At 39.6% G+C, this 24,750-nt stretch overlaps 1 long non-coding RNA gene across 1 annotated transcript in view; it reads right to left on the reverse strand.

The window, feature by feature from the left end:
- Positions 1-279: 279 nt before the first annotated feature.
- Positions 280-24,750, reverse strand: part of LOC147244881 (uncharacterized) — a 29,681-nt gene continuing 5,210 nt past the window's right edge. The window contains exons 2-3 of the long non-coding RNA XR_015110055.1: positions 5,188-5,333; positions 280-1,707 (exon numbers count right to left, since the gene is read on the reverse strand). This is a non-coding gene — a long non-coding RNA (uncharacterized LOC147244881). The remainder of the gene's footprint in view (positions 1,708-5,187; positions 5,334-24,750) is intronic.

The following is a 24,750-nucleotide window of genomic DNA, read 5'->3' on the forward strand; positions in this document are numbered from 1 at the left end:
AATCTATAAATGGAATGTGTAGAATTGGAATTAACCCTTTTTAATTGGAAATTTAGCTTGAATAATTTCTTGCTCATCCCAGTAGTATGTCTTGTGATTGACACGCGCAGCTTAATCATTAACTTTTGTGCCATAATAGTTCATCATCGCCTGATATGTTCTGAGGTCTCTGTGGTTAATCTGCCATGATTGAATGATTTAAATCTTACATCTCTCCTTTGTCAAGAATCCATTTTCAAATTACAGTTTGACATTTGAACTAGAAAGAACATGTTTGACACCAAACAACGATAGACTTTTATATGAGGAAAAAATAAACATCATTCATCTCAACAAATGTCAGCCATCTAGCAGCTGTAACAGTGAGTGTTGTCCATCGGGAGCAAAGGAGGAAGTGGAGTTATGCTAGAGAATGACACCTCAACTGTGTCCTACATTGTGGTCTCTTTTAGCCATGGAAAAAAAAAACATTCCAGAAACACATGTGGCAGTCACAAGAAACTGGTTTACATTATCCTCTCATACCTAAATCATATTCATGGTACAAAAGGGTTTTTTTTCTCTTTTTTTTTTTTTTGCTGTGAGAGAATGAAGTTAGTTGAAAAGCTGTTTTCTTTCATTCTGAAAGCCTCATATAGTCATACATATACATACACTAGCCATTTTGTACACCTGTTTAAATGTATAGTGAGAATTATTATACCCTATATAACTGACTTAAAGCATCCCAGGAAAAAATAGTGTACAACAGATGGTCAAAAACAAGGCACGATTACAGCTGACTGAAAAATAGCAGTCTGACAGGAGGAGAGGAAGCCATAGGAAACCTGTGCAGAGTCTGAAATTGTTATTTTCATTTTGCAAATGAGCTCCCATATACATTTCTCCACTCTCCTGTTGAGAAGGGGGTAACGATTACGTGATTTTGGGCACAGGCCATGACTTTGACAAACATAAGACTTGCTCTGATGCCCACTGTACTTTGTGGGTTTATCAAAGTGCTTGCCAGTGTTTGTCATTACGACTACCTGCTACTTTCAAATATGATGAGTGATGCAAAGATGAAAAGATCCATTTGTGTTAGTCTTCAAAAAGATTCCCAAGTGGCCAACACATACACAGACAACCATTCACACTCTCAGTCACACCTACGGTCAATTTAGAGTATCCAATTAACCTCATCCCCTCTTGATGTCTTTGGACTGTGGGAGGAAGCCGGAGTACCAGAGAAAACCCACACAGGAACAGGGAGAACAGGGAGACTCACACAGAAAGATCCTGTGCCCGAGCCAGGACTCAAACACAGAACCTTCTTGCTGTGAGGCAACAGTGCGAACCACTGCACCACCGTGCCTACCCCATCTCCATTCTTTCAACTTAAAAAAAAAAAAAAAAAGCCGAAATGAGTTTCCTCTGGAGGGTGGCTCTCCCTTAGAGACTGAGTGAGAAACTCCACTATCCAGGAGGAGTTTGGAGTAGAGTCACTGCTCCTCCACATCGGGAGGAGTCAGATGAGGTGGCTCGGGCACCTGTTCAGAATGCCTCCCTGGGGAGGTGTTCAGGGCACAACCAAGACCCAGGACACGTTGGAGGGTCTATGTCTCTCAGCTGGCTGGGAACACCTCAAGATCCCCCATGAAGAGCTGGACAAAGTAGCTGGGGAGAGGGAAGTCCGGGTGTCTCTGCTTAGGCTGCTGGACCCCCGACCTCGGACGAGTGGAAGAAGATGGATGGATGATAAAAGAAAAAAATTCTTTAGGTATTGCAACCTGAATAAATGCTAGTATTTCATTTTACTTTCAGGCATATGATTAATTTCTGGATTCAAACTTGTATCAGCCTGATGGTGCATTAAAAGGAAACAATAAAAAAGACTACTCCATCAAAGCTATATGACGTTATCTGAAATTAATCAATCCCCCTCAAGTCATTCAGAATCAGAGTATCATTATGGCTGCAGTATGGAAATGTAATAAACTGTATTAGATGTAAATGGGTGTGACACTATGAGAGTAAAATCAAAATTTTTGCCGATATAAATGGCTTTCCATTCCATCCATGGACATTCTTGGTTCACTTCTCTGCTGCACCAGAGGCTTTGATCTGAGATCTATTAACCAATAATATCTCTCGGTTGTATTTGAAACGTAGCTTGTATTTTTCAGACACTGGTTATTTCTGTCACTATGAACATGAGGTCAATTATTTTATTACCTGCAGGTGTAACGTGGGTGAAAGTTGAAAATGAAAATGCATTTAGAACTTCATTTTAATGTGTAGCAGGATGGGATTAAACAGAACGACAGTGTTAGTTATTTGACTGCTGCAGGCACATTCAACAAAGTACAGATACTGGAAGCATGAGATCGCCCATGATTTTTTTACTTAAATCCAACTGCAATGTTTTTTATGGCAGTTTCCAGGTGCTGAAACTATTCTGTTCACGGCGCCAACAGAGGCAACAAAGCCCACGGTGGCTTGAACCATTAATCAAAGGCAAATTACTTTTCTGTGATTCATTTTTTTGGAGATATTAATAAGAAGGATCTAAGTCAATAACTGCACATCACACTAGCAGGAGGCCCAACTCTCAGTGTCATTGTTGTTAATTAGTGCTACCAGCGTTTGCTCGGTTATTACCTCCATTAAAGAGGTTGGGTTTTCACTGCCGTTTGTTTGCCTGTCCGCCGTCAGCTGGATTATGCAAAAGATACTTCATGAAACTTGTGGAGGAGTAGAGCAGGGGCCGAGGAAGAACCTAATTAAATTTTGGACCAGAATCACAGGGAAAATCCAGGAAAAATGTTTTTTCTCTCATTAACAGCGTGAGATAGGGCATTTAATTAATGAAATGTTCAGAGGCTAGAGTGGGAGACATCATTAAACTGTTCTGTTTAAATCACTCTCATGGTAACAAATTGTACTCCTCACACATTTTTTTTTTTAATTTTGCCAGAACATTTGCATATTTGCCTTCTTTCACAAAATCTCATTATCCAAGCACACACTTTGCACAATGATCCTGCAGGTGACAGGAGTAGCATGACTGCCCCATAGACTCCCTTGTTAAGTGACAACAGGTTTTGCAAGAAGGGAAAACGAAAGGGGTCTTGTTTATCTCCTCCATGTTGATACCACAAAAGTGTTTGAATGTTCAGGGGGGAAAAAGGCTTGGATTACTGGATATATAAATTGAATTACATGAAAATGTATTAAGTGAAGTGTCCAGATGAGACTCCAATAACCCCTGACACTGCTGTACATTTGCTTTACTAATCAGCACAAGTGTGTGTATATGCATGCTGTTTACAAGTCTCGTGACAGTTAAAAAGAGAACATTTGTTAGCCGATTTGCAGTAATGAATATTCATGTGTGTAAGTCAGAATACATTCATCTGCTCATTTGAGATTTCACAGTTTTTCTTAATCTTGCTTTTAACTGAAAGGTTGAAACTTTGAGTGCATCATTTGTCTCCATCAGTTTCACAAAAATCTGTTGGCACCACAGTGGATAAATTGTGTTAAGCATCACACAAAACATGATACCCAACTGTGGACTCCTCAACTCTTAATGGATCATGTAACCAGACGTACTTTGCATTTTTGGACATTTGAGAGCATCCAACCTGTAGCAGTTGGAGTAAAAGTAGAATAGCAGCACAAATATGCACTTGTCCAAACACAGGACTTTCTTCCTATATTTACTCTTTCTCCTGCTAGAAACATCTGACTTGAACGCTGGACATCCATGTTCTTTCATTTGTATTGGCAGGTAGCAAACCAGCTTGTTGACACCTTACAGCCAACTAATGTTTGTAGTGACAGTTTGGTTCATTTGGGTTTTCTCCTCTATGAAAACAAACCATACCAAGTGGGAAACATTCCAAGCCGACTCGTGCTCAACTGATTCATACCAGACTAAACTAATTGCAAGTATTGTGATCAATAAAATGGAATAAAGCAGTATAATTTATAAGGCATGGGGGACAGAGAGTGAAAACTTCAAAAGCATTCTCAGAGGGCAACTCTGCCAGTGCCACAAAACTTTCTGAAAGTCTGTGCCTCTAAACAGCAGGTTTGATATGAGTCTATAGTTGTGGCCTGATGAGTGCAGAGTCATGGACTGATGTGCAGCCATCAAAGAACTCAGATCTCTTTGCATGCCAAGGATGTAAGATGAGAAACAAAGCTCAATTTCAGTCACAATGCATTCTAACACACCATTCCCCGGTCTGATGCATCTCATTCTTCATTCAGTAGCAGTTCTGGTTGGAATGCAGAGGAGGTGCGCTCTCAATCTCTCTCTTTTTATCTTTATCCTACAAAATTGTTGAAACTGCTCTTTAATCCTTTGATGCAAATGTGAAGGCGCAATGTTTTCAGTGTTATAATTGAGGGATAGTTGCACATTTTATGGATCAGAATATTTGGACACAGCAGAGTACTTTCTCTCCACTCAAATATTAGTCATGAAACTGTCAAAAGAAAATGAATGCGAGTCAATGTAGCAGTCTGGTTTTTGATGGACTGGCAACTTGTTCAGGGAAGTACTGGGCCGTCTGCCCAACGTACACCCATTTGACCCGTGAACATGGAAAATTAATGAGGTGATTAAAATGTGTTGGTCGTCTATAAAACTGTTGTGTCACATCTGATTAAGTCTCTGCATTTTTTGTGCTGTGCAGATGTTCCATTCATGTTCATCAGTTTCTTTATTCCATCAAGTCTGTGTACATGTTAACGCTACAGTCTGATTAATGGTTTGATTCATGTGTTTAAAAAGAAAGTAGGGAAAACAGGAACAGTGAGTGTTTGTACAGAGTATGTAGCAGAGCTCCTGCTAATGAAAATCATGTCACTTCCTTCCTTTTCTGTGTGATTAAACACTCAATACAATTGGGGTAAAAGAGAATGGTTTCTATCTGAGAGGAGTGTGAACTATTCAGAAAATTCAGAACATGCTTGAAGTGCATGATAGAAAATGTCATTTCTTAATGGGCTGCAATCTAAAGTCATTTAAAATCATGAAGTCTCTTCCTAATTGCATTCTCTTCTGTGCCACAAATTAATTCACATGTCGAAGGCTGCAAATTTCAGACTGAATTATTCTAAAGAGTTAGTATTCAGAGCAGATTCTCACACAGATATTTTTACAAACCATGTGAAAACTGTCAATATGTTACAAACCTTGAGAGATCTGTGGGTGATTACTTAACGTTAACTCCTTTGAAGTCACGTCGCTGTCTGGGTGGGAGCTTTTAGAGACGCTGTGATTGTTGGACAGCTTAGAGGACACTGGGATGCATCAATGCCTCAGCCATCAGACACATGTCCTTCAGAATACAAAGACAAAACCCCCATGATTGTAGGGTTTGAGATTGGAAGACATCACATTGAAGACACAACCACAGAAGGATTCCAAGCTGGGAAAGCAAACACAGCAAGTGAGACCAAAATCTCATCGTGTGACATCTTTACTCCAGATCTTGTAATGACACACACGGCACAGCAGCAGGACACCATTTCCGTGAACACAGTGATTTCCTGCTCAAAATAATACTGCAGCAAACAAAACACTGTACTTTCAGTCCTCTGCAAAAAAATAAATAAGTAAATAATACTGCGTCTGTCAACTGGACTGTTCCTTTAGTTTGTCAAAACCTTTGAATTAAAACCTTGGCTGCTTTTCTGTAACTCTATTGTTCATGTTCCAGTTGAAAATGGTCTTTTGTTAGAAGTTAAGCAGCATTCAACTACTGGAGCTCCATCTATCCAATTGAACAGCCTGTTTAAAGGTGAAATGTAAACAATGAAAAATGGATGAGGGGAATACATTCTATTCCTCTTTTCACATTTGCAAAAGCCACAAGTGACCGTCAAGGTATCTCCACAGGGTACCTTCCATGTGTAATATGAATCAGGCTGGACAATACTTTTATGGCACCAAAAAGCTGACTGTGCTGAAATGAGTTCGAATGACGTCAGAGGGTGAGGGGGGGGGGGGGGGGGGGGTCTGGAATCTAGCCATTTGCAGTCATTCTTCATACTTTAAAGGGTCTTCACAACCAGTAAGTGTATCTGGATATTCCTGTTACGTTCAATGGAGCTATACTATTAGATAGCATATTATCAAACTTCATAAATTTTTTTTTTTTTTTTAAATGTCTCCCCTGTAGCTAGTGATGCAATAATAACAGTGGTCAGATGGCAATCAAACAGTCTGTACTTACCCACACAGTCCTCAGATGAGGTATAATCAGTTCACATAATTGAAAACACCTATGTGGGTGGGCCGCGCATGAGATTGTGTGTGTGTGTGTGTGTGTATGTGTGTGTAGGGCTTTTTAAATATCAGGAACACTTTAGTTTAGTAGATGCAAAGGAACAATTTTGTTGCAACAGACCTGCAATTAAATGAGCTAAACATGAACTAGTGGGTCTTGACTTTCACTTTTTAAATGCTCTTTTGCTGTTGCGGAGACACGTTTGCTTTTCCCCAAGGTGAAGAAGCTAAGGAGAGCTGTATGAAATTATTTTTCCCCACATTTTGTATTTTGTTTTTAATATGGTTGTTTCAGCTTTGCTCCATTGTTTGCTATTATGAGGAATGTTACAGGAAATACAGTGCATAGCCCTCCAATGAGCCTCTAGAACACTGTAGCTATGGAGGTTGAGTTTGCAGGACACCAGTATTAAATTCTTCTCAGCCTGGGTCAGTAAAACATCTCTGAATAGAGGTTCCAACTTTACAACCCTAATGAAACACTTGCTCCCCCTCAGGCCTTTGCCCTACTTTTACAACACTTAAGACACTCACACAGGTCCACTGTACTATTTTTACATGTACCTGACAGTGGAGCAGTTCAATCAACCAGAGTAACATTAATGAAATGCATGACATAGCTGAAATGTTTCAACTTCCCAGGGAAGTGACCTAAAATAGGGGAAGGAGGCACATATTCAGATCTTTTCTCTCTGCAGATGAGCTACAGAGATTTAAAAATGAGCCAAATACTAAATACTTACTTGCAAATGAATAAAAGTAAATATTAATTCGTCTTGCAAGAAACATCCTCTTTGTATATCATCCATTCATTTTCTATAACGCTTATCCATTAAGGGTGTGGGGGGTGGCAGGGTTCACCCTGGACGAGTCGCCAGTCCGACACAGGACCAACACAGGACCATCAGGAACAATAAGGGGCTCAGCATTTTGCTCAAAGACACTTTGACATGGTCACCGGGGGAAGTGAGGATTGAACCAGCCACTCGACCTCTGAGCCATGCCGCCCCTTCTTTTTATAACAGTGTTAATGAAAAGACTATTTCCATACTTGTGTACTCCAGTCGTGTTTCCCCTTCATCCAATTCAACATTCTAATGAAATCTTTGCATGGTAACTTGAGAGAATTATGAGAAATATTTAGCGTTTAATACCACAAATGTTCGACAACAAAAGCAAACAACTCACCTGCGCAAACCCTTGCACGGAAAAACTGGTTTACAGTCTGAAATTCTGTATTTTTCTCTTACATAAAAAAGGAGAATATTACTATCTAAAACCTATTCATACAAAAGTAAAATGTTCTTAAGAAATATTTCCTCAAATCACAAAATTAAAAAAAAAAAAAATCCAGTCAGTTTTTGTGATGTATATGTAAATCTTTCTAGATCTATAACTCTAACTCAGACCTAGGCTGTATTTCATCTTCTCACTAGTACCTGTAGCAACACGCCCACATCAATAAAACACTTTTTTTGTTGTTTCTTTTAAACATAATACATATGCTACTTTTACTTTGAATGCCCACTATAAAGCTTCTGAATGTGACGTGAAACGAGATGTGGACCCTATCACCACACCTTTCATCTTCGAATCAACCTTTGCGACAGTTTCACTTTCTCTAGCTGAACAAGAACCCACTGAAATAAAAAACTCTGCCAAAATTACAGAGAGATAATGGTCAAAGAGGTCATGTACACTCAGGTAATCACAAAAGTTTGGCTACTTTCCGGCAGGTAGCCAAACTGACACGGCAAGTGTGTACCTGGCCAGACAGGAAAGCCAGGCTCTCCCTCGGGGCTGCCATTCCTGGCCCTCCATGTCTACAGGGAGGATGAGGCACAGTGGTGAAGCGTTGCTGCTCTGCACCCCTGGGATTGTGAATGTTCTGTCACCAGCAGTAAACACCCACACAAGACTGTTATTTACACTCTAGCAGAAGTTTTAATGAGTCTATAAGTTTCAGTTTGATCAGGGAAAGAAGATGGTCTATTAAAATGCTCTATTTTCAGAAATCTCAAAGCAGCCATTTAAAAGAAAAAAGGAAAAAGACCATTTTGGATCCATAGCACATTAGGGTTTTACCTTAAAACACCTTTGCTCGGGTAGATGTATGATTGCAATCCGTAGCCTTTTTTATTAGAAAGCAAAGACATTCAAATCCAAAGGCAATGGATTTATAAGAATAGATCTGAAAAATGAATCAAGCCAGTCCCTGAAGCCCCATCCAGCCCTCACCTAGGGTCCAATTAGAGGAGTTGTAGTGACAAGTCAAGCATTACTGGCCTCCGCAGGCCAAAGAGATCTGCACTCTTGTTTATCTCATATTTCAATTGCAGAAACCGCATTAGAATTCTTCTTCAGCATGCTATTAATAAGTGCCAAAACAACGTAAGCTGCATGGCCAATATACGTTCAATTAGGATTATCCAGAGACAGAATTCATTGGGAGTATATAGTTCAAGTCTTCATGAAGCTTGTCAAACTGCACAAACTTCCATGGAGCCTTAAAGAGTTTGGATTTGCAATTAACTACAGCGACAGCAAGGAGAACAATGCACCTTCCCCAGCCGTCCCCACCCCGAAGCCTTTCCATTATTTTAACAAGCACAACAACATATTGTATGTTAATAGATTTCCCCCTAGCCCTCTAGAGCTTGCCCTGCCTGTTGTCAGTCTTGTTGATTAACAGGAACACAATTACAATTTCAGGGCACTATTTAACATTAGTATTCCTGATATACAGCTTATTGCACCTATGTGCTTCTTAGTGTCATCCGCCTCCTTTACCTGCTGTTTCCTCTACGGGGAATGTCTCCATCTGACCCGGAGATCAGCTTCCCGCTGACACTTTGTTGTGTTAATTTGTGCCATGATTAGAGCTCAAACAAGCATTTAGCCTCTAAATGCTGTATGAATACTATTAGCGACACAAAGAATGTATTGAATCAGAAAAATGTCCCTGTTATTTACTCAGACTCATTAAATGTAGATTATTGCTGGAAGAGAGAACCTTTTTTGCATGCCACACTTCATTTTCTTCACACCTCTTGTTTCACGCCTTTCTTGAAAAAAAAAAAGTGTTAAATTAAGATGCAGAAAAATATCAACTTATATTTTCAGTTACCAAGCACAACTGCCAAACATTTGCTGAGCTCTCGTTTGGACCATTCATATAATCAGGGTTTGTCCGGTGACATTTTATTTTTCTTAATATCAATCATTTCTATGAATGAATTTATTGTTGTGGACAATATGAAATGGAAGCTAAACCATCTACAGAAGTTTATTGCAAACTCGAACAAACTTGACTTCAGAGGCTGGTGGCAGAGTGGCGAGGTTACCAGACTGAAAAGCGTGATGAGACTGGCTAATTGGGAGCAAAGCAGGCAGACTTCAAAAGGTGTGAGTAGGTCATCCTGCACACACAAGAAAACACTCGACTAATCTTTTAACACACAAGAGAAAATCTCTTACAAAATCCAGAGCAGTCAAATGCAAAGTACCACATGTGTACACTTAAAAATCAACCAATGGAGGAGGGTGGAGTAACATAGTTGAACAACTGGGCGGTGGGAACCTTACAAACACAATAACCTTCTTCAAGTAGTTGCAGAGCTCAGATGGACGTGGTAGCGTTTGTAGTCAAAGATGAGAAATGTACTGGAAGTACTGTGAGCCTGAGTTCAGCTCGTCATCGTAGGTCAGACTCATTCTCGCCGTTGAATGTGATTTCAAACGACGCCTCACAGTTGACTTTTGGAAAACTGTCTTCAACATTTTTGTGTGCCATCAAAACGACCAGAAATCTGTGACCTCCTGAGCATCCTTTCATTCACACAGGCACTGAAGTTTTTGTCACCGCTGTACTACTGAATGCAGAAATAGAGCAGATTTCAGAGGTTGACCATATCACCCGTTTGTTGTCTTTGCTGGGAAGTGAAACCTGGATACATTAGAATGCCGATTCCGGACAAGTCAGAATTTGGAACTTCACTGTTCGGAAGTTGATCGTCTGACCTCAAAGCGTTCCACATGGATCGAAAAACTACTTGGCGTTCTGACAAATTGATAGTTGTTTTTTTTTTTGTGGTATGAGACAGCAAAACAACAAGAGGTGGAGCCATCCTGATTACTGTTGCTGTACGACTTTCCAGTAAGGTCAAAAATCACTGTAATAATCCAGGCATATTTGCGTTCATGCTTGTGTATGTTTATGTTCATATTTAGATATTTATATACTTTAAGTATCAAACAAGGTTATGTTTCCACTTGCGCATGCATGATGAGAGGTAGGCACTAGGTGGAGTCGCTGCGCATTTCAGTATTATTCATCATCGGGACTGGTACGCCTTGTCAGTGAGTGAAGGCAGTTGCTAATGTGAAAGAAAAGGCAATATTATGTGAAATGTGTGTTAACTTTAAGTAATAATTTCAGGTTTGTGTTTGTGTTCATTTGCAGTTTTACAACCTACTAATACTACCACTCCTACACTAAGTCTAAGTCTGAAACTAGCTACCTAACAGTCTGAGAAGCAGTCACACGTGTAGGCTAATGTACGAAGCTAACTGTGTGAATGATACTGTGGGTGTGTGTGAATAAAAGACTGGATGTAAAAGACGAGTTGTTTCCGCCGTACTTGTCCCGAACCCTTCCAGAGGGGAGTTTGCTAAGCTAGGTCAGGGCTTAGGGAAAGTCTGGACAGTTGCCGACTGCCTCAGTAGACGATTTACAAAAGTGAATAAATGTTGCAATTTCCTTTCACATTTTTCCTTTTAATTTTTTAACTTAAATAACTTTGGTGTAGAGAAGGAAAAAACTTCAAAATGTCGTCTCCTGTATCCAAATTGGTGACATGCTTGACATCAGTGTTCATACAGTCAGTGTTACTCTTGATCAAATGTAAAAGGGGTAAATATACTACAAAATGGCTTGTTTCTGATGTCAGAAACTGATTAATCAGTAAAACTCTGAATTTTTAGGCTACATTTTTTTCCTCTCTCAGTGGAACTCAAACGCTGAGTGGTGTTAAAAAGATTTTATTTTTTTCATTCATTGAGCCGATTGTAAGCAGAAAAGAAGTGCCGGGCCCACATCAACACAAACAGACAGACAGGCACAAGGAAGTCATGGCACGAGCATAAGATTTATCCTGCTAACAACTAATGGACATAGAGTGGAGCAAGTTGTATTTTCAACATATCACAGTAGGATTGGGGAAAGTTTGATGGACACGCATTTCATTTGTCTTTACATTTAATTGCTGAATAAATTATGAGTGGGCAACTAATTTGTAAACAGAATTGATTTGTGAATAATGTAAGCAATCATAGCTGCTGGCTGAACACTGAAAAAGCGTTTGGATGCATGTGTTGATTTATGGATCGATTTTCAGAAGAGACACAAATGAGTCAAACAACCTCAATAAGCCGACAGAACAGCTTCCATTTGAGTTTACGATTGCGGTTCTAAAAGCCTGAAGTAAACGTACGACTGCCCAATAAAATGGCTCTTGTGAGTGTGATGAAGATATCGGCTGTTGTCTTCACCGAGCCAATTCAGTGGATCCTGCTTCTAACCTACACACTTCCCACGCAGTTATCAGACACTACGGATCATCTTTTCACAGAGCAGTTTGATATGTTGGAGGAGGGACCTGCCAATTAACGATACACTTGTGATTCTCTGTAGAAAAAAAACATAAGAAATTCCAGGGTCTTTTTCCACTTTAATCCATGGGTCCTTTGCAGCAGCTTGATTAGGTATTATGTACAAACATGCCACACAAAATTTAGATATTGCAGATACAATTGAAGTAGTCATCAAATCATGTTGAATCTGGCTTTGTTGTTCCAGTACTGTGGGTTGACTACTGGAACGGTTTCTAATCCGTACTAGAATCACTTTCCACATCTTGCGAATGCTTAGAACTCTGCACTAACTGCTCATTATGATATTCTTATTCAGTCATCCAGCAATGGTGATGTTACTGTACTTGGGGAAAAAAAATCTATTTTTTTCAGGCTGAACCCGTCACTGTTCATTCAGGAGAGTAATAGACTATAAAATTCATATAACGAATGTAAATGTGAGGAGGGTAAAACGGTGGGACATTTGCAGCTGCCTGTCCCTCTGTTCTTAAGACACCAATCCATTTTTCCTTTTCTACTGCACCTTAAACTTACCAGACCTCTTCAATCATCTTTAAAAAAAAAAAAAAAAAAAGGATTTACCACTGTCAGGAAGAGGAAATCTGTCAGTCGGTGTGAGGTTCTCACTGCAGGATTTGGGCAGGTGCATCTGTGTTGGCCTTGAAGTCACAACATGGAAGGTGGATGTGCTAGCGAGAGGACTGAAACCCCTGATCATTAGTGTCGCTCCCCAACCCCTCAAGAGCTGCGCTGGGGGCAGAGGTTTGCTTTCCTAACAGCGTTGAACCTGCTGATCGCTCAAGTTGAAGGACATTGGTATGATTAGGCACAAATAAAATAGCGCCCAGCTTCTCTTATGATATCATACGGATGTTGCGTGAAATACATATTCCAACAATGGGTCAGATAATACTGACTAACAATTTCAGCTGAATTCACATGGAGGTGACTCAACATCACTTGTTAAATTGCTAGACACAAAGATTCAACAGCCAAGAAGAGAGAAAAGCCCTGCATACTATTTTCATGCGATAAACCCAACTGGTGATGTGGCTTTTCACACCCTCATCAGGCAAAGCAGAGGCACAAGAACATTCTTGTCAGATAACAGACACTCAAGTGAGGCCAATCAGGGACCAAAAGCTGTCAGGCAATCAGTCCCGCAGGCTGTAGGGACACTCAACAAAAATATAAATGCAACACTTACTTTCACTCCTATTTTTCCATAAGTTCAAGTCAAAGACCCAAGATGTGTTCAAACCATAACACCGCCACCTCCATGGGGCATTCCCGACACACCATCTGTCATCGGGCAAGTACAGTGGAAACCGGGATTCATCCGTGAGGAGAACACTTCTCCAAAGCGCCAGACGCCTTTGAAAGTGAACATTTGCCCTCTCAAGTCAGTTACGGCGAACTACAGTCAGGTCAAGACCCCGGTGAGAAGAACGAGCTCTTAGATCAGCTTCCCTGAGATGGTTTCTGACAGTTGGAGTAGAAATTCTTTTGATTTTGCAACAGATTGTCACATCAGCTGTCGAGGTGGCTGGTCTCAGACCATCTCACAGGCGAAGAAGCCAGATGTGGCAATTACAGTGGAAACATGTATTTTAATTTGTAAGGTATTTTAAAAGCTTTGTCAAGTTGTCACCACCTTTTGATTTCTTAACAGTAACACACACACACACACACACAAAATGATCATTACTATGGCGAACCAGTTACACCATCTCACAATGGCCTGACTGCAGCGATTTTACCCTTGTAACATCTCAGCTTTCCAATCCCCCAACTGAGTACCACTTAGTCATCACGCTTAAAGTGACCGCTTATGTCTCACAAGAGCTAAGTTCACTCCAATTATAAGCATGGAAAATAGAAACAAAGCAGAGGGATCTGAAAGTCATGCCGAGTGCCAACTTCTGTCACATTAAAGGCTATAATATGGCCTTCGAAATGCCCCAACTGCAGAGTCTCGTTAAATTTGGCAGTTTCTTGTACTCTTGACTTTTTTTTTCTTTCAAACTTTTGAGGACCTTTTATTTATTATTTTTGTTGATGTCAAACCATACAAGCATCTTCTCTGTTCTTTTAGGTTCAATTAGCATCAATAAATGAACCCACAGTTTGTTAGATGTTGCCTGCTTGGCCAGCATTCTGTAGCTCAAGACAGATCGAGCCCACTTAAATTACTTTCCTCTTTTATGTCCAAGAATCACAAAAGAAAAAAAAAATGCAGCTTTTGTACCCCATAAAAAAACTTAAAAATAAAACATTTTTCTCTCATGTAGAACACAACCTGCTGCAAACTGCTTCCTTTGATTTGTCTAGCAGAGTACAAATGAAGGATACTCCATTGTTTGAGTCAAACATAAATGCCTTTTCATAGTCCCAGAGGTGTTGTATGCCCATTTGCAAAACATTTTCAGCTCACTTTATGTTTACCAGGTAAGGAAATGACTCAACGTTGTACATGTAAGGATTTAACAAACAACTCTCTGGAGGACAGTCAGATATCACTGTCGATCCAGTCATTATTTTCAATTCAACAGTGAATAGACCTACATAAATGACAACTCAGTCATTTAACTATCATCTGTATATATTATTTATCTATCTTACCCAGCTAACTGATACCAGTTCTGATTGTGTGAGCTTAAGTTATAAAGGGACTGACTTGAGATGATCAGAGGAACACAAAAGGCTTCACACTTTTTCCATTGTGTTCCTCCTCATGGCAAATAGGATCAAATTCGACAGGATATAATGGGATGGCATATAAATAGTCTTACTGCTTTTAAGGACATTTCACGTCTTGACATTTTAAGCATTGCGTGTGTCATTTAGTTTCCATAGACATCCATTATGGAGACATGCCGTGTCCTTTCAAGATCAAAATTTTACAAACAACACAGACAGTTGAAACGAGAGGCACCAGTATGGAATGCAACACAGAGACGGTGCTTACTGGTCTGCTTTCACTGAGGGTTACGGCTACGAAAACAAGGTGAGAGCCAATTATGATGATGACAGTAAAGGTTAGGATAAGAGATTAGTGATGAAAAAAAAAGCGTTCCTACTGGAACTGCTACCTTATATTTCTTCACAATTTGTCATAAATTGGATTTTATTCTGAGATTTGTGCGTAAAAGGGCACGCCGGCTCTGCACAGTCGAGACTAAATGGCATGAAATGACACACAAAATGACTGAAGATATTGGCATGTTATTCACACGCCATTTGGTGATACCATCTGTATTATTAGTCTTAGATTGTATGACTAAAATAGCTGTTTATTGAAATGATGCATTTCTCAAACATGTCAAGCACCATCGCCAGCTGGGAGGTTTTCTCTGATGTTCATAAAATCGTCAGATTAACACAAGATAACAACTTACATGACTGAAGACAAAACCTGTACAATTTCACATAGAAGGCAGATTTGTTGGTGTAATTTAGGGAAATAAAATTCCAGTTTTTAAAAGCACCAGCATTAGCTGCAGCCAGAAATATCACTATTGTCTGCAGCCCAACCAGTAAGACAGGAGTCTAACGAGATAAGATACTTTAGGGTAAAGCCTCTGCTATCTTGACCTATTTAAGCAGTTGTTTGGGGGCTAACACTTGTCTTATGAAGGCTGCAGTGCCATTACCTTTTCTCATACAACTGCATGCATCAATTTTTGGATGCTGGAAAAAAAAAAAAAATGTTGTGCTGCCTTCCTTTAGTTGCCACTGGGGTAGAATTACTTAGTTGCACACTTATTTGGATCAACAGTATTGGGCCCTTCAACTTGATATTTGTAAATATAATCACACCATTTGGAACTCTGAAAGTTAAGTCACAGAGAAATTAAAACATGAGAGAGAGAAAAAGTGAGTTCACACATTTATAATTAACATGTCTTCACTATCATTTATGAAGCTCCTTTGAAGTAAAGACAAGGGGGCCTTATATTCCATATTCCTTCACAGATTTTTCAATTTACATGCTTAAGAACTTTACAAATGCATGTGAACTTGAAAGTTCTTCAGTTAAAGAATACTAGAACAACTTTAACTAATCTCACTCCCCACTTGTTTGCTTTTATACTGTATAACATGCCATCATCTTTCTGAGATGTGTTCTGAATCTTGCCTTGTCATGATGTCTTGTACAAAATATTTTTCACCACAGCCAAAAAGTGCTTCAGAACATAATGCGGTTTTACCATACAAAAGACTTTCTCAACATCTGAATATAAGTTGCCTTTTTTGGGAACAAACTTTCCCACTATTAGCAAGTGCTGCTATGTTGATATTTTCTCTGCGTGTGAAGAGAACTCCCAGGGGGAGTTGCTATGAACTACAGGAGCCCACTCAGCCCAGGGAAATGATGTGGGTGCCTTACTGTAATTACCCAAGTTTAAGTGAAAATTGTTTTGTTTTTTTAATTTTCCAAAACTAAATTTCCAATTAATTGATAAAATCTATGCATCAGCCAGCTCCAAAAGACATCCTCATGCCTATATTGCAAATGAGGCAGCAGACTATTTGAGTATTGCATTCTCCCTGAAATACATATAAGACTTCCTCCTTGTTACTGCACCTGCAGCTGATGACTTCCTCCAATTAGTCTCTTAGCACTGTGCATCTAAATGCAGCAATTAGCCAAACTCATTTACATCCCAGGGCTTTTTAAACAGGAAAGACTCTCCTCATTTGATCACTTGTGTTCCTGAATTGCACTTTAATGTGTCATATGTATAAAAGGGAGGTTTTAATTTAAGATATAAATTTCCATTAAATTCAAGCACAATTTAATTAATTCTGTTGTGTCATGTGAATGAAACAGTGTAATTATTGTTTTTGTTCTCTTGATTGTTTTCATCCACAACATCTAACGGAAGGTGAGGCAGGCTGGTGTTATTGGGTTCAGAGAAAACGCAAACATCTCAGAGGGATGGAACAAACCTTAATTCAGATGTATTGAGGTTGAAACGACTCCATGTTTAGCTTTGATGTTGCCATTTTTCAGAGCTGCCGTGCTCAAATCGAAAAAGTTTAGTGTGTGAATCCCATCAAGAATTACAGATATGACTGGCAGCAACCTCATGAGATTATAGAGGATTCTCTCACCAGTTGAGAATGCCTGGAAGAACATTTACACCCACGGAATGTTGCACTTAAAACAGCTTTGTGGTGAATTAAACCAAGTTCAGATGAAACATTTCTTCACAAAAACAACTTCAAATGAAAATGACTTGTTAAATGTCACACAACAGGCAGTTTGATTCCCATCCTGCGTTTGTCATTTATCCAGAAGGGAACAATGATCTTGGAAAAGGAAGGCATATTAATACAGTGACTTGTGACAATAAAACCCTGTTACTGGCCCTTTTTAAAAGACTGAAAGCACCACACAGACAAGCAGATAAACCTATTGTATATTAATGGATGTTGTGAACCTAAGACATGGTCTCTAATTATGTCTGCTACATTGCATTAAGTGCTGACAGATCTGCCTTTCATGCTTCTGTAGATCGAGGAGACGCCCATACTGCCCTTCAGTTTGAGGGTTTTCATCACGCACACGGTAAGTGGGTGACATCTATTCATATTATGCACAGCCTGCTCCTCTGCTTAGCTATTCATAAACAGCTCTTTCATTATAAAAAAACAAGCAAGAAATATTTTTTAGGTCAGCAAAATGCACTACTGCAGCAGTAGGTTACCTGGTGTCCGATTTAATCCAACTAACAAACTGTTTTAAAAGTTTAACTCATCCTCAAGGCTGAAACTTTCTTGTTCATGTTTGTGGTGAGAATACAGGCAGATTTGTCTTGATATGAGCAGAGAGCTCAAAAACAGTTGCTGGACACAAAGCAGGTCCCCATCAGGCACCAGCACCCGCATTGTTTAATCTAAAATATTCTGTTCAAGTGTCAATATGTTGATCTTAAAAAGAGGTGTGGCCATGTGCAAAGTTGTGGCCTCCCCGTCTGTAAGGCAGCACAAGACACGTGCATCGATGTGCCACAAAAAGTGTAAAGGCAACGGTGCAGTCTTCTTCGTGCTATCTAAGGGGAGTAGTCAGGGAGGAAGACGAGCCTGTAGCATCACATTACGCTGACATGCAGCAACACATAAATGCAAAAGATCATGAGTCAAAATTACAACGTGATTGTTGGGCGGCACGGCTTAGAGGTAGAGTACCTTTCTAGCAACCACAAGGTCGCTGGTTCGATCCTCACTTCCCCCGGTGACCATGTTGAAGTGTCGTAGAGCAAGATACTGAACCCATAATTGCTCCTGATGAGTAGGGTAGCCGCTTCCACCATCAGCGTGTGTGTGTGTGTGTGTGTGTGTGAGAATGGGTGAATGAGACGACACTAAAGTACTTTGAGTGCTGCTAAGGTAGAAAGGCGCTGTATAGAAATCAGTCCATTTGCCATTGTTGTTATTTACGTCAAACCTGCTTCCTGCTAGTCTCCTCGTCCATTCTCAAGTTTGCATTGACCTCCCGTAGCACCTGATTAGTGTGCCTCTCCATTAAGACATGCTTCGTACATTTACTCCACTAAAATAGCAATAGGTGCACCTGGCTCTGAACTGGAGATACAAAGATGTCTGATTTAGAGACTGTTGACACCTTCTTTGCACTTCGTGCAGAACTTTGCACCCACATTACACATTGTTTATTTTAAAAGGATTTTACATGCATCAATGGAAACTGTCTCATATTGCTTCGATAGTAAACTGGGAGGGATGACACAAGTTGACCATGTTCCAGTACCAGAAGTGGGGAAAGGAAAAAAAACAACACAATGACGTCTCAGCTGTTTGCAGTGTCAGTTGATAACACCCTAGTTGGCATTTTGTGCATAAAGTCATCGTTAGCAAGTGGACAGTGCCATGTGTACAACTGGTTTAATGAGAAACTATTTAGACGTAAGTGCTACAAACTGTATACTATCAAAGCATTCACATTTTCATGCACAGAGCAGCCATTTTGAACAATGATCTCAGGGTTTGTCAGGTATCTCCAAGTTTCCCAGTAGCAAGTCCAACCTCAGAGGCAACCACCCTAACCTCCAGCTGCTCCATTTCTTCAGCTCCGAGTTTAATTACAAATCATTTATATCAATGCATTCAGCACAGTTGACTAATAAAAGCAATGGCAACTATATTCCTCAATAACATATCTAAAAGACATAACTTCTGCGCACACATTTAAGTAAGTTACAATAAACTAGCTAACTACGAACTGAGAACCCCTACCTTATGGAATGGTAAGAAAAATCCATCATCGAAGCAAACACTTGATTCTGTTTCTTTACATTTCTTCCAGTTCACCAAGATAAAAAAGAAAAGCATTTTAGTGTTCCCTTTAAAGACTTAATGCGCCTAAGTGTGGATAATTTCAGTTGATGCTGGAGAATACATAAGCTACTCGAGCATCAATGTGGGCAGCTATGCATTGTAGCATACATTTTGGCAATTACCAGCGGCTCAGATTTCAGTTCCTTAACTCTCAAATCCCCATGGTGGAACTGAAATGACTGTAAATGGGGATGTTAAACTTCTTTGCTCTTTTCTGAAAACACATTGGTCATTTAAAACAAAGTCTTTGGAATATTTGAACCATATGAAATTGTTTCTGTCTGATGTGACAAATGTCAGGGATTGTTCCACACTAACAAGCAGAATTTCCTGGTCCAGCAGCATGAACTAATAAAAGGGAGGGTTTATCTTCCAAAGGACACGTGTCACTCAAATTAAAGGCACAACTTAATACGGTTCAAATCTGAGGACAAAGCAGAGGAAAGGGCTGCAGGACACACTGTTTTAGTCAGCTCATTAATTGGATGGCAGTTATGGCAACAAATCCCCCAGGCTCCTCTCCGTTTCCAGCAGCTGTACTGAAACTTCTATATTACTCTTGGATCAACCCTTTAGTCCAGTTCAAAATTAAAAGACGCTTCAACCTTGAGGGAAATGACCATTACAAATGTTCAATAACTGTATGTTGGTTTTAAGCTTTTCCCTTTACAGTTAAGCAGCAATTTGTTTCCTTCTTCACATCAGTGAACAAATGTATTATAATGATAAACTGCCACAGTCAAAACGATGCAAAGTATAGATTTTGAAACCGCGAACCAGAAAAGACTCATTCGTAAGGTATCCCATAATGTTCTGTCATTTCCATCAACATTCATTCTTTTCATACTGTACTCCATGAGCATGCCGTGCTCGTTCCCTGGATGTTCTTTTTATAAACTAAATTAAAGATGAAAAGAAAATACGAGCTTTGTCACTTCAGTGTAATACCTGGCATCATTCTAATGTCTGAGACTTTCCTTGGCTTATATTCCACTGTGACAATGTGGAGGAGGTTTTAAGTTGTTTTGGTTACATGTCATGTCACATTGCTGTTCTTCAAAGCAATAAATGGAACAATTTTGTGACGGCTCTCACCAGTCATCAGGAGTTGACGATGAAAGCCGAAAGCCTAAAGCCGCCTCCCCTCCCATTCATGAGCAACTAGAGTAACACATAAAAAACACAAAATATGTTCGGCTAGGGATTCATTCCTTATCAGCTCAATAAATTCTTGCCTGTTTTCTGAAAGAGAAACAGTCAGGATGCCACTACACTGCTGCAAACATCCAAAAGCATGGCTACAAGTTTGGATAGCGATAATTTCAAGACAGGAAGCACCAGTAATGCACAGGAACATGCATGTGCTACCGCGTTCTTACCAACACCCAGTAAATCTCACAATAAGCAAGAAACATGAAGGTTTCGATTTTCATCATATAAGAAACCTAAATTTAAAATTTTTTTAAATATTAAATATTGCACAGCCCCATTTGTAAGGACTCAGCTCTTGAGACATTGTGATCTTCCAAAGCCAACTGCCTTGCATAGAGATTACACTCATAAAAACTGAGGAGGAATCAAGAATTGAACCAGTAAGATTTCGTCCTATGTTATTGTACTCATCAATTCTCATCCATAGTTTGATACTTGTGTTTTCTTTTGGTTTGCAACCTAAATGCATGGAGTGTAACTGGAACCATTTTCATACCACACGTTGACATGCAATTGAGCAAATTCATTGTGGACCCATTCTATTTAGTGTCACAGCCATCAAGTGGGGCAGCATACAGGATGCAGTACCAGCATTAAATGGAACATGGCCATCATTAATGTTATTAATTACCCTTGTGCTTGCCCTGCATCCACTTGTCAACATGGTAGCTGTGAAAAGGGCCCCATTGTTTGCCGCATGAACACATGAGACTCAGGAACATGGCTTGAAGATAAATTAACTAATCCATTTAATCTGTTTAAATACTCTAAGTCATGAACGTTCAACAGCAAAATGAAGTGATCCAGGAGAACTTGTCATGTCAGCTCATACAGATGTCATGTGAGAGACATCTGGTGTACATTCAGGTTCAAATGTGTTTCAACATTTTAAGGTGAGCCTAAATATGTTCCTTCTTTCAGATGAGCTTCATTTGTTCTCCGTCTTCAGCAGGATTTTGGTGACTGGATGACACATCATGTGAAGGTATATATATTGAGAACTACTTGTTATTGAAAAACTAAATCTCTAGCATTATTGGATTTGGTGTAAAACAATTTACCACAAGAGAAGAAGCTGCGGTATGCTCGAGACAGCGCAAGTCTAATAGCAAACTCCCCCCAGGTTTATAATCAGAGATAACATGGCCATTACCCTCACTGTTATGGCTGTACGTGGCAGTTATTCAAATCTATCTCTGCAATATGAGGATCAGCACCACTTTCACTCATAAACCTCAGCTGAATCACATAAAGAAGGTGGTGAATCACCATTTTGTTAATTTAAATATAATGGGACTGTTGCCCTGGAGATGAGTTACAGGTTTCATTACCTCATTGTACAAGCTGCAAATCCATACAGGCCAGAAGACGATGTTGGAAAATTGGATGATGTAGTTATGTAATGTATTATGCAACATGCTACAGCTGATCAACTTGTGGTTCAGTGCTGACTTTCTCAACTTCCATTACCTTAAAGTTCAGGAACTGTAGCTACATGCTAATGGAGCCTAAACAGTTTTAAACAAGCGTAATTATTTTCAACCTCAAAATATGAAGTCAAGTCAATACATCAATGGTGCAAAGATTTTGATGGCTTTCATTGGTCCCATTACTTTCCTCCACACAACAAACCTCATATAATCACTTCAAATGGTTCGTGCACCAAACACTAAAACGCTGGCTCATAACTACGGCAAAGTAAAGGTGCTTCAATCCACTCGGCAGATGGCCATTATTCACTCTCCTTGTAAGGCTGCACACTAAAGGATAATTGTAAATTAGAGGCTGATTATCTCAGGCCAATGTTACTCAGACTCAAGCCGCCCCTGCATAACTATAACTTGGATAGCATGAGGACTTGCATAGTTCACAGTCAGCGCCTGGGTTTAGCAGAGCTGAGGCTCAAGCATTACATAAAAGGGTCATTACAATTATAAAAGACACCCATAGAATGAATGAAGGCTTTATTTCGAACATGAGAAAACAAAACAAAAAAGAACCCAAATCAAAATAGTCAAGACAACAAAAACAATGTTAACGTAACACGTTCAAAAAGGAGTAGGAAGAAGCAGAAGCTTATTTAATCCTACCCTTTCTCAGTAATTAACAATCAGTTGATTTCAGTGTCCTGTGTGCACAAATTGCTGTATGTATTTAAATGTACGTACCAACACCTCATGAATATACATATGTACAGTCAAGAAAATAATGTAATTAAAACAAGTGAATAAATGATCTGTGAAAACACTTTGTGATCATCAAAGCCCTTCATCCTCCCTGTACCCTGTGAAAACCATGTTTTTGTGCCGCTTTTTTGAATTGGGTCATGCTTGGACATTGCTTGAGCTCCGGCCCCAACCCGTTCCTACGCGTCACTCCATATACAGAAATAGAAAACTTTTTTTTTTTAATGTTGTGCGGACACGAAGATGTTTTAGATTGTACCCCCCCCCCCCCATTATAATCCCCATCAGTTAAAAAAAATAGAATAATTTTTGAAAGTTTCCAGGAAGCAGATTGTTTATTGCTTTGTACATAATTTGTGCCGTTTGAAAGTCAACCAGATCAGTGAATTTTCACGTTTGATTTTAAGAATAATGAATGTGTGATCTTTGTAACCAGCAATTATCCTTATGGCTCTTTTTGCAGTAGTGACTGTCATGTATATTTATAAGTATTGCCCCAAACCTCTGCACAGTAATTTAAGTATGGTAAAACCAGTGAACAGTAGAGAATGTGGAGTGATTTGTGTTCCAGAATGTGTTTTGCCCTGCTGAGTATTGAGATGCTTCTTGACTGTTTAATTTGTACATGTTTTAAGCGAGATTTCCAGTTTATTTCAGACATTAGAAAACCTGAAGCGCCAGTTGATTACTGTTGCCAAAGATATATGGGACAAGCACCTGACTGCTGACATGAGCAAGCCGTTGATACCTGTGGTTGCATCATCACAAAAGGACAGTGTCCACTTTGTCAGCTTCACACAAGCTTTATTTGTAAAATTGTTAAAAAAGGAGATCTTGTGAGTCTCGAACCACAGCAAAATGCCTAATATATGTGCAGGACTCTGAGTAAGTTGCATGGAAATGAGGGGCCACTTTTTATACCCGACACCCTTCAAGAAGAATCCCAACATGCTGGACATGTCATATTTCTGTATCCCCCAGTTCGGTTTCAGCTTTCACAGACTGTCCATTACATTCATATAAACACAGGCTTTTTTTGTCAAACTTTAAAAAAAGTTTGTGGATCCATCATAAATAATAAGAGTGAACAACAACAACAACAACGATTGACTTAAATAAAATATTAGCAGAGAGAAAACTTCAGTCGTCTCACAAGGCTTAGAGATGTAATTAAGGTGATGCTGAAAACTGCTCAACCAGAGTAGATTTGTTTTTGTCTCTCCCACTATTAGACCGGCCTCCTGATGATGAGTTTAAAACCCATTGTCACCATGATTGCACTTCCAGTATGATAATGGAGACTAACTTAATTTCAATTTTGTCATGGGTATTGCCAACTGATTTTCTGCTGCTGAATCTAAACAAAACATCCATCATAGTATCCACATAAATCATCCCTGACAGGGTATTTCAAAACAAATTCACATTAAAATCATAAACGCAGAGTCACACGGTGCCGTGGCTGTGTACCGAGCCAAGAGACCCACATTTGGCACTAGATCATCAGTCGAAACTGACCCTTCTACTTCTATCAGTGTCCACTATCACAAAGATTAGTAATGACATTTAATTCATTTTTTTCAGAAATTGTAGAACGCAACAGTGCAGATACGTAAAACACAGCAGCGTGTATGTGTTTTTATGCAACCCCTCACGAGCAGTCAAGGTGGTGCAAATGCTCTGATGACAAACTACTTTCAGTAACTGAAATGACTCACTTTTTTTTTGAATGAACACACAGAATCAGGATTTCATTGAATGCTTCTGCACCACTGGCGAGGAAACAGATTTCCTGCTTCATAAAAACACACAGGACTTTGGCCAAGAAAAATCAATGTGTAGTTTGATATTTTCCAACTTGAAAACCTTTATGAGTGTCCTGCAGAAGAGGGCAGCGGTTGTTGTGCTTTGGCTTTCACTGAATTTTGAGGTTTTCAATAAATGTACTGCTCCACAGATGAGGTTATTTTCCAGTTCAGCCCAGTGGTTGACCCAACTGTTGTGCTGGAATTTGATGGACAGGTAGTGCCTAGTTGCCTGCAGAGGTGATGTGAT

The sequence above is a fragment of the Aulostomus chinensis genome, chromosome 18 (genome assembly GCF_037954235.1).
Source record: "Aulostomus chinensis isolate RoL2024-O1b breed Wild chromosome 18, RoL_Achi_v1.0, whole genome shotgun sequence".
Classification (NCBI taxonomy): Eukaryota; Metazoa; Chordata; class Actinopteri; order Syngnathiformes; family Aulostomidae; genus Aulostomus; species Aulostomus chinensis.